General features: G+C 40.3%; 1 protein-coding gene across 1 annotated transcript in view; it reads right to left on the bottom strand.

Annotated features, from left to right (window-relative positions):
• Positions 1 to 12,113, bottom strand: part of LOC127238528 (zinc finger protein 420) — a 31,626-nt gene extending 19,513 nt beyond the window's left edge. Inside the window, exon 1 of the mRNA XM_051207139.1 lies at positions 11,998 to 12,113. The gene's annotated coding sequence lies outside the window, so the exon portion shown is untranslated. The remainder of the gene's footprint in view (positions 1 to 11,997) is intronic.
• Between the last annotated feature and the right edge of the window lie 2,723 nt (positions 12,114 to 14,836).

Here is a 14,836-nt window from a genome sequence, read left to right on the forward strand (position 1 = left end):
CCTTCCATTTCTCCATCCTTCTCCAGAACTTCAGCTTCCTCCCAACAGCTGTTTCCGGTTTAGTGTCCCCCGCTCCTTCCCCACAGCTGCAGCTGTCAGGCTGCCCTGGACCCGCTCTGCACAGACTCCACACACGCTTGCTGCCAGCCTAGACCAGAACTGCATCCAGGAGGACGCTGCACCCCGGGATCTGACCCCACAGTGAGCTCTGAAACATTCAGAGAAAAGAGAGGCAGCATAGCCTCGACTTGACTGCCAGCCTCCCGGGCTACATTCTTACACCAAACGATAACAGGCTAAACTCGATGCCAGCGCCCCATCGCAACAAAAACATGGCAAGCCAAAACTAAACGCTGCAACTGTGACTTGGGAAGAGACATTTCAGGAATGGATTCTGAAAACAGATTGCTGTCCCGAGAAGTCAGCGGTCAGCCCATTGCTAACAGCCAAGGGCTGAGTTCATCCTGCACTGCATGGCTCTCACCACTACATGGGGGTCTTGTCATTTTACTAACTCAGAAACAGATTTGTCATCTGACTCTGGTTAAGGAAGCTTTTTAGATAAAACATATATATATATATATATATATATATATATATATATATATATATGTATAATATTACAACGGTGAATGCAGAGACTCTTGCTGTCCCACATGCAGAAAATAATAAAATAATAAAAGTGTGTGGTTCCATGTCTAAGAAGGTCAGCTACCATCCACCTTTGGCTCTGGGAACATCGAGAAAGAGGAGAAAGGAAATGAGAAGGAAGAGAGGAGGGAGGGCTAAGTCACGCCATTCTCTAGACTCCATACAGCTGTTGTAATCAGTAAGCAACAGCAACTGTACTTAACCCGCATTGACCTCACACTAGACCACAGTCAGTCTAGGAAAGGGAAAGACTCACAGGGCCCCACCCTTTACCTCTCAAATGTTGTCTATGGATGGATTGTAGAAGAATCACTGCCTTTAGCTGCAGTCCTCTGCTCAGCCCAGCAGGCTCCGACACATAGCTCCAAACCCACTCACACATGGCCCTGGTTAATCTCAGGGGATCCCACAAAAAATCAATAGAGAAGAACTTAATTGACAAATTTGTTTGAATTGTGGACCAGGATAGTGGAGAGGTAGCAGTGAGAATGGGCGGTGTTTGAGGTGTGCATACACAAACATTCACTGACTGTAAATGTACATAAACATCTGTGTGTGAATGTGAAATTGCTAATAAGAGAGAGAGAAGAGACAGAGAGAGAGAGAAGAGAAGAGAGAGAAGAGAGAGAGAGAGAGAGAGAGACAGAGAGAGAGAGAGAGAGAGAGGAGTTTTTCTCTGTAACCCTGGCAGTTCTGGAACTAGCATTTTAATAACAAACCAGGATAGCCTTGAAGTCCCAGAGATTATCCAGTCTGTTTCTCAGGAGTGCTGGGAATAAAGGCATTTGCCATTATCCTGAGTTGAGAAAAGTTTATAAAAGAATGTGTCAATCTGTAATTTCTTTCTGATTGTATCATTATCTGTTTTTATTTATTTATCAATCTATTTATTTTTTTTTTAAATAGGCGTTCTCTGTGTAACAGCTCTGGCTTGTCTGAAACTTACTTTGAAGACTGGGCTGGCCTGGAAATGACTGAGACCCATCTACCTCTTGTGGAGCTATCTTGCTTCTACAAATTAAGCCTGAGGATCAGAGAAGGGAGCCTGCCACTAGCTAACCATAGAGCAATGCCTCTACAGTGTGGAGTGTACTACTACACTTAGCTCATTATCTGGTATAATATAAGTTAGTACTAAGAGTCCAGAAGTCTTTTTTTTTAAGTCTTTTCTTGTGTGTCAGTGTTTTTTAATTTAATTTTTTATTAAAAACTTTGTTTTCATTTTACATACCAACTCCAGTTCCCCTTCTACTGCCCCCCTCACCTCTCCCTTTCCTACCCCCATACACTCCTCAGAGGGGGCAAGGCCTCCCTTGGGGAGTCAACAAAGACTGGCATCCCAAGGTAAGGCAACACCAAGCCCCTTTCCCACCTCCCCCGGCTTCAAGGCTGAAGAAGGTATTCCTCCATAAGGAATGGGCTCCAAAAAGCCAGTTCATGCACCCAGGATAAGTCTTGATCCCACTACTGGGGAATGGCAAACAGATCAAGCCACATAACTGTTACCCACATTCGGAAGACCGAGTTTGATCCCATGCAGGTTTCCTAGCTGTCAGTCCAGAGTCTGTGAGCTGTTATCTTTTTCAGCTGTCTCTGTGGTTTTCCCCATCATGATCTTGACCCCTTTGCTCCTATGATCCCTCCTTCCTCTCTTCAACTAGACTCCAGGAGCTCAGTTCAGTGCTAGGCTGTGGGTCAGTGCATCTGCTTCCATCAGGTACTAGATGGATATACAGTGTTCTGCCTGCATGTATTCCTGCAGGCCAGATCTCATTACAGTTGGTTGTGAGCCACCGTGTGGTTGCTGGAAATTGAACTCAGGACTTATGAAAAGGCAGCCAGTACTCTTAACCCTTCAGTAAACAATTACTGTTTTCCACAAGGATTCTTCAAGGTCAAGGTACTTCTATAAAAAAGCTGTTCATTCTATTATCGACCCCATCCAGTGATTCTGCTAAATTCCTACAACAAAGGCAAGCACCACCATCTGGAGCCCTTGGGGATTTCTGAACCATTCGTGACATGCTTGTGATGTCACATGCACAGCTTCTCTCTTTACAGTTTCTCACCTTCTGCTATTTGTAAGGTTTGACAATAGGATGAAGATTTTTGAAAGTGAACAAAAAATTAGACTTTATTAGGGCACTTTCTTTTATGGGTAAAGGATTTTACAAATTCATTGCATTTGGTGACTAATTTCTACTGAACAGTAAGACATAGGGAATATATATGGTATACCTTTTATGGTTTTTTAGAGTTATGGATTTTGTGATATACAGCACCGGAAAACTAAAGGCTTTGTTACATTTTTATGTTAGCAATTCTATTATTATTATTATTATTATTATTATTATTATTATTATTATTGAGACAGAGTCTATGTAGTTCTGGCAGTCCTGGAACTCACTATGTAGACCAGGACTGCTTTAGACTCAGACATTTTCATTCCTTTGCCTCCTGAGTGCTGGGATTGAAAACATGTGCCATCATGCCTGGTATTATTATCACTTACTGGATGTTGAAGAAGGTAATTTTTTTTTTTTTTTTTTATTACAGCTATTCCCAGGGGATGCAGAAATGGTTTGGAGCCTTGGTTCCTCTTCCAGAACACTGAGCTCAATTTTCAACACACACATACACACAACTGCTTTGAACTACAGCTTCAGGGAATCGGATGCCCTCTTCTGGCCCCCACGGGCATCAGACAAACATACTGAACAGTAAATTTTATACATAAATCACCCACAGATTAAAAATAATTCAGTAACTTTTGCAGAATTTTATTTGAATATAAATCTGATATTTTATAAGATTTAAAGCTTCATTAAAGACTTACAAATTTCTTGTCTTCGTTTCTATAATGTATAGAAAAACTCTTGGGATTGGTAAGAAGAGGCTACCATATAAACATTATGTCGCATGGTTTACAACAGTATTTTCCTCTCCACTATGAACTTTCTGATGTCTTCTAAGATTTGAAAGATGGATATAAGATATACCACAGTCTTTGCATTTGTGAAGTTTCTCTCCAGTATGACTTTTCTGATGTGCTCTAAGGTATGAGCAGCTAGTAAAAGACTTGTCACATTCCTTACATCTGTAATGTCTTTCTCCAGTGTGAACACTCTGATGTGTTCTAAGATTTGACATATAGTTAAAGGATTTGTCACATTCTAGACATTTGTAAGGTTTCTCCCCAGTATGATTTTTTTGATGTATTCTAAGATCTGAAATCTGATTAAAGGATAGGTGACAGTCTTTGCATTTGTAAGGTTTCTCTCCGGTATGAATTTTCTGATGTATTTTAAGACTAAAAATCCGTAGAAAGGACATGTCGCAGTCTTTGCATTTATAGAGTTTCTCTCCAGTATGAATTTTCTGATGTGCTCTAAGATATGAGAATGTTGTAAAAGATTTGTCACATTCCTGACAACTGTAAGGTCTCTCTCCTGTATGAACTTTCTGATGTGTTCTAAGATGTGAGTTATGGGTAAAGAATTTGTCACATTCCATACATTTGTAAAGTTTCTCTCCAGTATGAATTTTCTGATGTTCTCTAAGAGTTGAACGTGTAGTTAAATATTTGCCACATTCCTTGCATCTGTAAGGTTTTTCTCCAGTATGGACTCTCTGATGTGTTCTAAGATTTGAACGCTGGATAAAGGACATGTCACATTCTCCACATTTGTAAGGTTTCTCTCCAGTATGAATTTTCTGATGTTCTCTAAGATATGTGCATGTAGTAAAAGATTTGCCACATTCTTTACAACTGTAAGGTCTTTCTCCAGTATGGACACTCTGATGCCTTCTAAGATGTGAGTCCCGGGTAAAGGATTTGTCACATTCCGTACATTTGTAAGATTTCTCTCCAGTATGAATTTTCTGATGTGTTCTAAGAGTTGAATTCACAGTAAAGGATTTGTCACATATCTCACATTTGTAAGGCTTTTCACCAGTATGGATTCTGTAATGCCTGTTAAGATGTGATATTTCAAGGAAGGACTTACCACATTCGTTGCATTTGTAAAATGTCTCTACAGAATGAGTTTTCTGATGCCATCTAAGTGATGAATAGTGGGGAAAGGATCTGTCACACTCATTGCATTTGTAAGGCTTCTCTCCACTATGGAGTCTGTAATGGCTCTTAAGATGTGAAAGCTGATGAAAGACCCTGCCACATTCTTGACAAGTACAATGTTCCTCATCAGTATGGATTTTCTGATGTCTCCTGAAACTGGAACAGTGGGCAAAGGACTTGTCACATTCCTTACATTTGTAAGGCTTCTCTCCTGTATGTGTTTTTTGATGGCTTTTAAGAGCTGAGGACTGAGGAAATGACTTTCCACATTCTTTGCATTTGTAAAGTTTCTCCCCAGTATGAAGCCTTTGGTGTGCTTTAAGATTTGCCCACTGGTTATAGGATTTGTCACAACTGTTGCACTTGTAGGGTTTCTTTCCAATATGTATTCTCTGATGTACAGTGAGGCTTGAGGCGCTTCTGAAGCATTTTCCACATTTTCCACATTGATGTAGTGTCTGTTCAATGTAGATTGGTTGTTGCAAAAGACTGTATGCAGAGCTGAAGTAGTCATCAAATTCTCCCTGCCTGTGCTCTTTCTTTGCAGTGTAGACTCTCTGATCTTGAGTAATATTGGGACACAAATTTAAAGATTTCTCACAGTCTTTAGAATTGCAAGGTTCTTCTCCAATGTGCATGCTTTCATGTCTATCTGGGTTTGATGAATCAACAAAGGCATCCCTGTGATTACTGCATATGTAGTTATTAGAGTTTTCTGTAGTTTCAGTTGCTCTATAAAGTGCACATGTGGAGGGGTCATGAAGCACTTTTCCAAGCTCATTACACTGACAACACTCCTTTTCAGTCTTCACATGGTGATGGACAGGATCACATATGTAATAGTTCTCTGGAAAATGGGTACATTTCAGATTAATAGGGCTTGTTCCAACAATAAACATTTAATAAGTGGCTGTCTTTCTAAGTTCTTTCTTAAGAGACATCAACCAGCCATGTAAAACTAGCGTGCTTCAAATTTAAATTATAAAAAAAATTATATAAAAAAAGAGAAGTTAACCAGCAACTACTTAGTTATTTTTCTTTCACTGTAATTGAATATATTCTCACAAAAACAGCCTGTGGTTTTCCTACCAACAGTGTGAGAAAAAACAAAAACAGCCCAACAGGCTTCAAGGGTCAGAGATATAATAGATATTCTTATAAAAATGCTTTCAAGTGAAATTGAATACGCAAAACCCTTCTCAGCTCTTGCTTTCTCTTTCACTTGAAGCCATCACTGTTCCATTGCTCATTCACTAGCCCACCCTGGTTGTGGCTACTGTCTCCTCTCCACCTATCAGGGCAATCTCATTCTTTCCAGACAAGTGACCAGGTCTATGCTGCATACAATAAACCATATGTTCTGTAATGTAGTCCATGACACATGCTAGTATTTTTAGAAAGAATGCAGACTTCTAACATAGTACTGGGCTCAGTACACGAAGAGAACACACAGGAGAGGGACCTAGGGATTATTTCCAATCGCTATGTCCTTTAGAATCTTTAGCATATTAAGGGACAACTTAGTTTTCATACCTCAAGTTTTTCTCACAATTAAAACCATGTCTGCTACAACTATGGACCTGGAGCTTTAAGATGAGCATCAATGTTATACCATACTAAGTTTCCAAATGTACTGTGGAACCCAAATGAGTAGTACATGATAACCTCTAACATGGAAAATGGAAGAAAAAATGAAATAGCATGAAAAAGTTCTTTCCTACTACCAAACATTCCCTAGTCTCCATTATTTCCAAGACAGCTTAACAGAGAATTTGTAACTTTAATGCCAGTACATATAAAGGATGAGTTACAAATTCTAGAAGCAAAATGCTCTCACCCACAGAGACCAGGTTGTTATAATTCTCCAACATCACATCAATGTACAAAGCTCTCTGAGCAGAGTCTAGGCATTCCCACTCCTCCTGGGGGAAGTCCACTGTCACATCCCTGAAAGTCAGCAGACCCTGAAATGAAAAAGTACAGTTTGACAATGTGATCCCAGGCAGAGTGCTTTCCTGGATATAAGGAGACTTAAGGAAATTAGGGATGTAGATGAGCAAAGACAATTCCTCAAAAAGATGATTTCTAATATAATCACACCCTATAATGAATGACCTAACTCTGTGAAAAACAGGGATATCCCTGCAACAAGACACACATTTAAGGTCTGGAAGCATTTAACTATCTGTTATAGATCCTGTGTTATGTTGCAGAGGATCATAGTGTACAAGTCTCAGAAGGGAAATTTGGGAGGAAGAAGTACATATTAAATGATGGACCTGTAGAGTATGCTAAAATACCGACACGAATCAATTCTGTCTGTACTTGCCTTACATGACTATATTCTAACAGGCTCAGTTGGAATGCTTAAACTCTAGTACCAATTTCATTGTATTAAAGATCAAAGGGGCATGTATGGAAAGCAGAATTTATGACTGGCTTTATAGGCAAAGAATTTTGTTTTTGTTTTTCCCACAATAACAGTGTAACAACACTGCCTACTGGCAATTTTAAGATCAACATATGAGATCAAGTAGTCTATGGAATTACTTTTATAAGAATACTTGAGTCACTAGAAAGCAGATAGAAAAATCTATACCAGCCACATTTGATATAATTTAAAGTTTTCTTTAGAAATAAAAATCATGCAACTTAGACAAATAACAATTTCAGAAGATCTGAAAAATATTTCACTTCAAAAGAGTTGTAAAAATTGAGGGAAATTTAAAAACACGTCAAACAATGTTTAAGTTGCAGCTAGACATGTACACACAAGTGTAATAACTATGGATGAAATCAGAAATGACACAGATTTCTTGTTAGTAAATGAATATACTAAATTCTGTGAGAATTATCGTCACTTTTCAGTACTTTGCAAATATAATGTAGCTCAGAAGAATGGCTCAGGAGAAAAATCTGAGCTACTGTGTCTGAATTTTGTAGTTGTCAATGTGTTTCTTTTTAGTATTTTAGGCCGTATTGTCTAACAGATTTTAAGTTAGTAGTGTTCATGATTCTTCTTGTATTTCTTTGGAAATGTAAAGTTGTGATACATTCTGTCTGAGCCATGAGTCAGTGATGGAAATGCGAACTTGCAAGTCAGAGCCCATTCCCCAAATCTCTATTTTAAAACAATGCAGCTTCAGGGTGGGGCCTGTAGCTATGCCTCTCACAGGAGCTGACTAGAGCAAGGCAATCATGAGGAATGTTCTTCCTGTGTCAAATGTGATGACTTCTGCACATTGATTAGTCAACACCCCAAGACACTATTCTTGATGCACTCCAGATACTAAGACCCAGGCAGAAAGGGCTGCACACTGGTATCTTGTTTGAGGCTAAAAGAAAAAGAGAAAAATACTGATCTCAGGCTAGATGTGGTGGCACATGACTTTAATACCATCACTTGGGAGTTTGAGGCCAGTGTGGTCTACGGTGCTATTTTCAGGAGCAGCCAGAGCTACACAAAGAAATCCTGCCTTGAAAACAAAACTATGTATATGTACATGTATGTTTATATATAAAAACCCAAAAAACCAAAAACAAAAAAACTGATCTCTGTGGTTTGAGAAGGTAACACTGAGCATCCTAACCAAGTGAGTGATGTGAGCAGCAATTCCCCTAAGAGAAACAGATGGCCAGTGTCAACAAACTCAAGGCCATATCATCACTGTTGTGATATTAAATACCAAAGAGAAATACTAGTAGACTACAATCTGAATCTATACTCAAGAACATCAGTTTCATGTTAAGGTCAAACCATTTTCTGCATTGTCAAGTGTGCTTAAATGTTTAATAGTACGATCCAAGTATTACTTAGCACTAAAAACCAAGCTATGTCTCTTCTAATTCCACATATGCTAAGATGTTGTGGCAACTATTCCATGTGTTTCAATGAATCAAAATGTGACAGATACCATAAACAGAACCTACATGACACAGGAGCCCTCACTCACTAATATAGAAACAGTCCATCCTCTACAGAATTTTGCTTCAATACATTTTTTTTGTTGTTGTTCATGTGTTAAATTGGGAATGTTTTCAAAATTACAGGTCATAAGTTAATGTGAGATATTTGCCCTGATATGCAGAATCTAGCCAACAATATGCATATATGGAAAAAACATACATGTGGGCACAGCAGAATATGGAGAAAGGAGACCAAGAAAGGTTAAATATCAAGGTTGAGGTAGGACTGAATTCAGGTAATGAAAAACAGTTATGAAAAAGAATATAAAGCTAATTGCCTTTCTAGTTCTAATTCTGTCATAGACTTTCTTTTTTTGTGGTGGATAAGTTCATAAAAATATATTTGATAGCAAAAATATAAAATCTCATGTGAGGTTGCAGGGCTTTCTGTTCCCAATGACAGCTCTAACTGCATAAACATACATTTAGTTGTATAGATTTTAGGTCTAGTTAATTTCAGTGAGTGATTTTTATTGTTGTTTGAACATACTTTTCATAATAAAATTTTAAATATTATCAGAGGCAGAAAATTAAAGGCTTGGAATGTCTGAATATACAACATTTCTAGAAAAGTAGTGGACATGACCACTGACCTGGGACATGCTTACTGGAGAATCAGCCATTTCTTTCTCTTTCTCTTCTTTAAGTTTCTCTTTCAGGAACAAGGAATAGATGACTTGCTGTCCTTTCATATTAAGGGATCAAAAAGAAAGTGAAAGAATTAATACTGAAAGCTGTGAAAGAACAATATTAAACCACATGAAAAGACTCAAGGAAAAGAATATGACTAGGTGTCCAGACAATGATCCCAAATCCAGGAGAACATGGAAAGACTTGAAAAGAAAGCTTGAAGAGAAAATCACCATCAACAATATTATTACATCCAAAAAAAAAAAAATACTTAAAGTTGATGGAGACATAAGTGCATTTCAAGATAGTCTTGAGTAACCATAACTGATTTCACTAAAGCAGCTTTACAGACAGACAATAAGTAGAGGCAATATTTTTGCTGGAGAATCAGAGGATTTACAAATGAGAATATGGGAAATAATAAATTTCATGTGAAGAATAGAAAATCCCAGAGAAATGGGAAGTAATCATCCATGGACAAGACAGCAAATCACTAATTCTCACACAGAAGGAAAAAAATTACTGCCAATAATCCAACCAGCAACAAATCAAGAAGAAAAGCACAGTGAATAAAAATGCCACAGACAGAAATCAAGCCACTCTGGGAATCAATATGGAGTATAATCAATTAAGCAATGCTCAAGTTAAATAAATTAAGCACATGACCTAGCCATTCTATTCCTTGAGCCCTTGCCATCCCTTCATCAACCTTTCCACCATACCTGCATCCTTAGCTACTTCCCCTCCCTCTTTACCTTTTAGGCCTCTTTGTTCTGTTGCACAGGTGAGCAGGTCTGGGTGATCAGTGAACCCTGCATATGAGAAAGAGATTGTTCAGTAGCCTGGATTTCTAATACAGTACTGTGCTCAGTAGAGGAAGAGAAAACTAAATACAGGATTATACAAATGATCCCTCAATTACCATGCGGTATCAATATTGAACATATCTAGAAAGCATTTTCAGTTAGTGTAACTTGAATGCCACTGCCAATCATAGCTCAGTCAAATCTCAGGACTAAATGAATGGGATGAGACTATTACACACTAGTGAGATTCTGAATTTATCTGACCAAAGATGATGGAAGCCTCATGCTTCTCAAAGGGACACACACATGCAGCTTAATTTGTCAAAAAACTCTGAGCAGGAGCAAGGGAGATGACAAGCAAACTATTTCCACCCACAGAAAGCAGACTGCTGCAATTCTGTAGCATCCAGTCTTTGTACAAAATGAACAGGGTCCAGGCACTGCCCTTCCTCCTGGGAAAAGTCCAGCCACACCACTGGCTGTCATCAGACCACAAAATAAAACACAACAGTTAGAAAGGTTGTGTTGTAGCAGTTTTAATGTCTGACATGGGGAGATAGAGGTGGGTGGGTCTTCGAGCTCCAGACTGATCTGGTCAGTTTTGAGACAGACAATGAAATCAGATCTCAAACACAAAAAAAAAGATAGACAGACAGACTGAAGAAAGGGAAAGGAAAGGAGGGAGGGAGGGAGGAAAGAAGAAAAGAAAACAGTTTGGTCATGTATCTAGGACAGAGTGCTTTTCTTTGACCAAGGAGAGAAAAAACTATTGCAGACATTTTTCTGATGTAGATGAGTGATTAATTATTTAAGAGATGCTTTCTAGTACTACTATAAACAATAATACCTTTCCAATTCTTTTTTTCTCCCACCTCCAGCCCATCCAAGATAAGTGTTTCTTTGTGTAGCCCCAGCTTTCTAGAGCAGGCTGGTAAGGAACTCCAAGATCCACCTGCCTCTGCCTCTGCCTCTCAAATGCTGGGATTAAAGGTGTGGTCACTACCATCACGTGCTTTTTAATGCCTGTTCTAACTGTGAAAATATTGTGGCTTAATACTATAAAAAAGCATACTGTGCCTTTTCAGTTGCACATTAAGAACTCAGCACAAGAAGACGCACTTCTTTTTTTTTTTTCCTTCCCTTTCTTTTCTTTATTTTTATTTAATTATTTATTTTTGAGATAGGGTCTAGCCACGAAGCTCTGGCTGTCCTGGAACTCCCTATAGAGACCGTGCTGAGTTCCAACTCACTGAGGTCAACCAGCATCTGCCTCCCCAGCGGTGGGATTAAGGGTGTGTGCAAACAAACTTGACAAATTTTTCAGAATGCTGTATTTACATAAAACAGTGAATACTTCTCAGATGATAAAATAATAGTGGATAAAAAGTTTACCTTTAAATGTTAATGTTTACATCCATATCTATGGGCTTGCAAAAACTATATTTTCCGATTCAGTTACATTTGCAGGCATTCTTTTCATGACAAGCATATACAAACTCTCCGGGAGTCCAAGTCCCCTAATTGTAAGTGCCACTATGTTGAATAAGGAAGTGGTTGAACATGGAAGTTAGCCTGAACAAATAAGAATTTAAAGAGCTTTGTCCTTTCCACTGTAGCAAGGAGAACCGTGTTTGCAAATATCAAGACACGAATTCAAATATTCTATTACATTATTTTTATAATAATATTTTGGCAGTGAAGATCAATGAAAAAGAAGAATCAGAATTTGTACAGTTCCTATGATCTAAAAATTTCCGACAAGGGAAAGACATCCACAGCAATGTCCACTTCCTTACGGACAGCAGAGAAACTGCTCGCACCCCCGGTCCCCTCCCTCCTGGGTCCCAGCCCCGCAGCTCCTCTCACCTGGGAGGTTCCAGGGCCGCCGGGCTGCGGTTCCCGCCACTGCGCTGCTGACTGTCACTTTCCCAGGCCGCCCCGCGTGGAGACTGCGGCTCCGGAGTTTTCAGGTCCCCGCGGCACCCGCCGTGCCCTCCGCACCCAGATCTGCAGCACAGGATTCTACACCGTGCAGGACCCGGAGCAGCGACAGGGGATGGGTAACGGGCACTGCTGTCTGCAGCTCCTCAGTCCACTTCCTGGTCCTCGCTCATTAGGTCTCCCAGCTTCCGTTTACGTCACGTCTTTAACCCCTTCCACTTCTCCATCCTCCCAGTACATTCATCTAAAGTCCGACATCCTCCCAACCGCTGTTTCCGGTTTAGTGTCCCCGCTCCACTGAGACCCGCCTCTTCCACACAGCTGCAGCTGTCAGGCTGCCCTGGACCCGCTCTGCACAGACTCCACACACGCTTGCAGCCAGCCTAGACCAGAGCTGCATCCAGGAGGACGCTGCACCCCGGTATCTGACCCCACAGTGAGCTCTGGAACATTCAGAGAAAAGACAGCATAGCCTCGACTTGACTGCCAGCCTCCCGGGCTACATTCTTACACCAAACGATAACAGGCTAAATTCAGATGCCAGGGTCCCATCGCCAACAGAAACATGACAAACCAAAACCAAACGCTGCAACTGTGACTTGGGGAGAGACATTTCAGGAACTTGGATTCGGAAAATAGGTGTATCCGAATTCAGCGGTCAGCGCATTGCTAACAGCCCAAGGCTGAGTTCATCTTGAGGTGCACAGCTCTCACCACTAGATGGTGATCTTCTCATTTTACTGTTCCAGAAACAAGTTTGTCTTCTGTGATTCATACTAAAGGTATTTTGAGATAAAACACACAACTTATTTTTTTATCTTTAAAGCAGCGGTGAATGCAGAAACTCATGCCGAGCCAGATGCAGAAAATAAGTAAGGTATGTGTTTCCTGACCTAAAAACGTCAGTCACACCACCATCTATGGCTCTGGGAACACCGAGGAAGAGGAGGAGGAAAGGAAATGAGAAGGGAAAGTGGAGGGAGGGCTAAGACACGCCATTCTCTAGACTCCATACAGCTGTTGTAATCAGTAATCAATAGCAAGTGTACTGACCTGCATTGACCTCACACTAGACCATAGTCAGTCTAGGAAAGGGACAGGCTCACAGGACCCCCCACCCTTTACCCCTCCAATGTTGTCTATGGATGGATTGTAGGAGAAGAATAACTGTCTTTAGCTGCAGTCCTCTGCTCAGCCCAGCAGGCTCCAAAACCACAGTCTCACAGATGGTCAATCTCAGTGGATCCGAGCAAAATCAATAGAGATGAACACAACATAAAGATTAGTTGGAGGTGTGCACCAGGATATGAGATAGGTAGGAAGTAAGAATAGTCAGTATTTGAGGCGTTCACACACAAACACACACAGAGTGTGTGTCTGTATAATTATGTGTGTGAAATGTGTGAAATAGTTAAAAATAGAAACAAAGTAATTATTTTTTTAATTGGGTTTCTCATTGTTACCCTTGCTTTCCTGGAACTCCCATTGTAGACCAGGCTGGCCTTAAAAATCTCAGAGATCTGTCTGCCTCTGCCTTCGGCGTGCTTTTGTCCATGCTGCCCTGGACAAAACTTTTTAAAATGACTGTATCAGTCAGTTATTTCTTTTTGGTTGTATTGATATCTGGTGGGGTTTATTCTTTATGTTCTCAAGACTGCGTTTCTCTGTGGAACTCCCTTTATATACAATGATGGCCTCAAATTTCCTGAGATTCACCTATATCTGCTTCCAAAACGATGGAATAAAATGAGTATGCCACCAAGTGCCACTTATTATCTGGTTTAATATCAGGTAATATTAAGAGTCAGGGGGATTCTTGTTCTTCTTCTTCTTCTTCTTCTTCTTCTTCTTCTTCTTCTTCTTCTTCTTCTTCTTCTTCGTATTCTTATTCTTTGTCCAAGAAGGTTTTTTTTTAAAAGCAATTTTATTTTACAAACAAATTCCTATTTTCACTCCCTCCTGTCCTCCTGCTCAACCCACTTTCTACCCACCTTACCCCCATCTACTACTCAGAGAGGGTGAGGCCTCCCATGGGGAATCATCAAACTCTGTTACATCCCTCTAGACAGGACCAAGGCCACCCCTACCCCATATCTAGGCTGAGCAAGGTATCCCTTCATAGGGAATAAGCTATGTACAAGGGATAAATACGTTTTCCACTGCTAGTGGCCCCACAAACTGCCCAGGCCACTCAGCTGTCAGATACATTCAGAGGGCCTAGTTCTGTCTTATGCAGCTTCCCCAGCTGTCAGTCCAGAGTCAGTGAGCTCCCACTTGCTCAGGTCAGCTGTTTCTGAGTTTTTTCCCATCATGGTCTTGACTGCTTTGCTCATATTATCACTCCTCCCTCTTTACAACTGGACTCACGGACTTAGGTCCAGTGCTCAGCTGTGAATCTCTGCATCTGTTTCCATCACTTACCATATGAAGGCTCAATGATGTCAATTAAGGTAGACATCACTCTGATTACAGGGCAAGTGCACAATTAAGGTACCCTCTCCACTATTGCTTAGATTCTTAGCTAGGGTCACCCCTCTGAATCCCTGGGAATTTTCCTAGTTCCAGGTTTATCCCTATCCCCAAAATGGCTCCCTCTATCAAGATATCACTTTCTTTGCTTTCCCTCTCTGTCCTTCCCCCAACTAGACCTTCCTGATGCCTCATTTTCTCCTCCCTCCTCCCCTTCTGCCATTCCTACTCTCTTACCACTATCCTCATCACCCCATGCTCCCAATTTACTCAAGAGATCTTGTCTATTTTCCTT

Source organism: Phodopus roborovskii, unplaced genomic scaffold, assembly GCF_943737965.1.
Source record: "Phodopus roborovskii unplaced genomic scaffold, PHOROB, whole genome shotgun sequence".
Classification (NCBI taxonomy): Eukaryota; Metazoa; Chordata; class Mammalia; order Rodentia; family Cricetidae; genus Phodopus; species Phodopus roborovskii.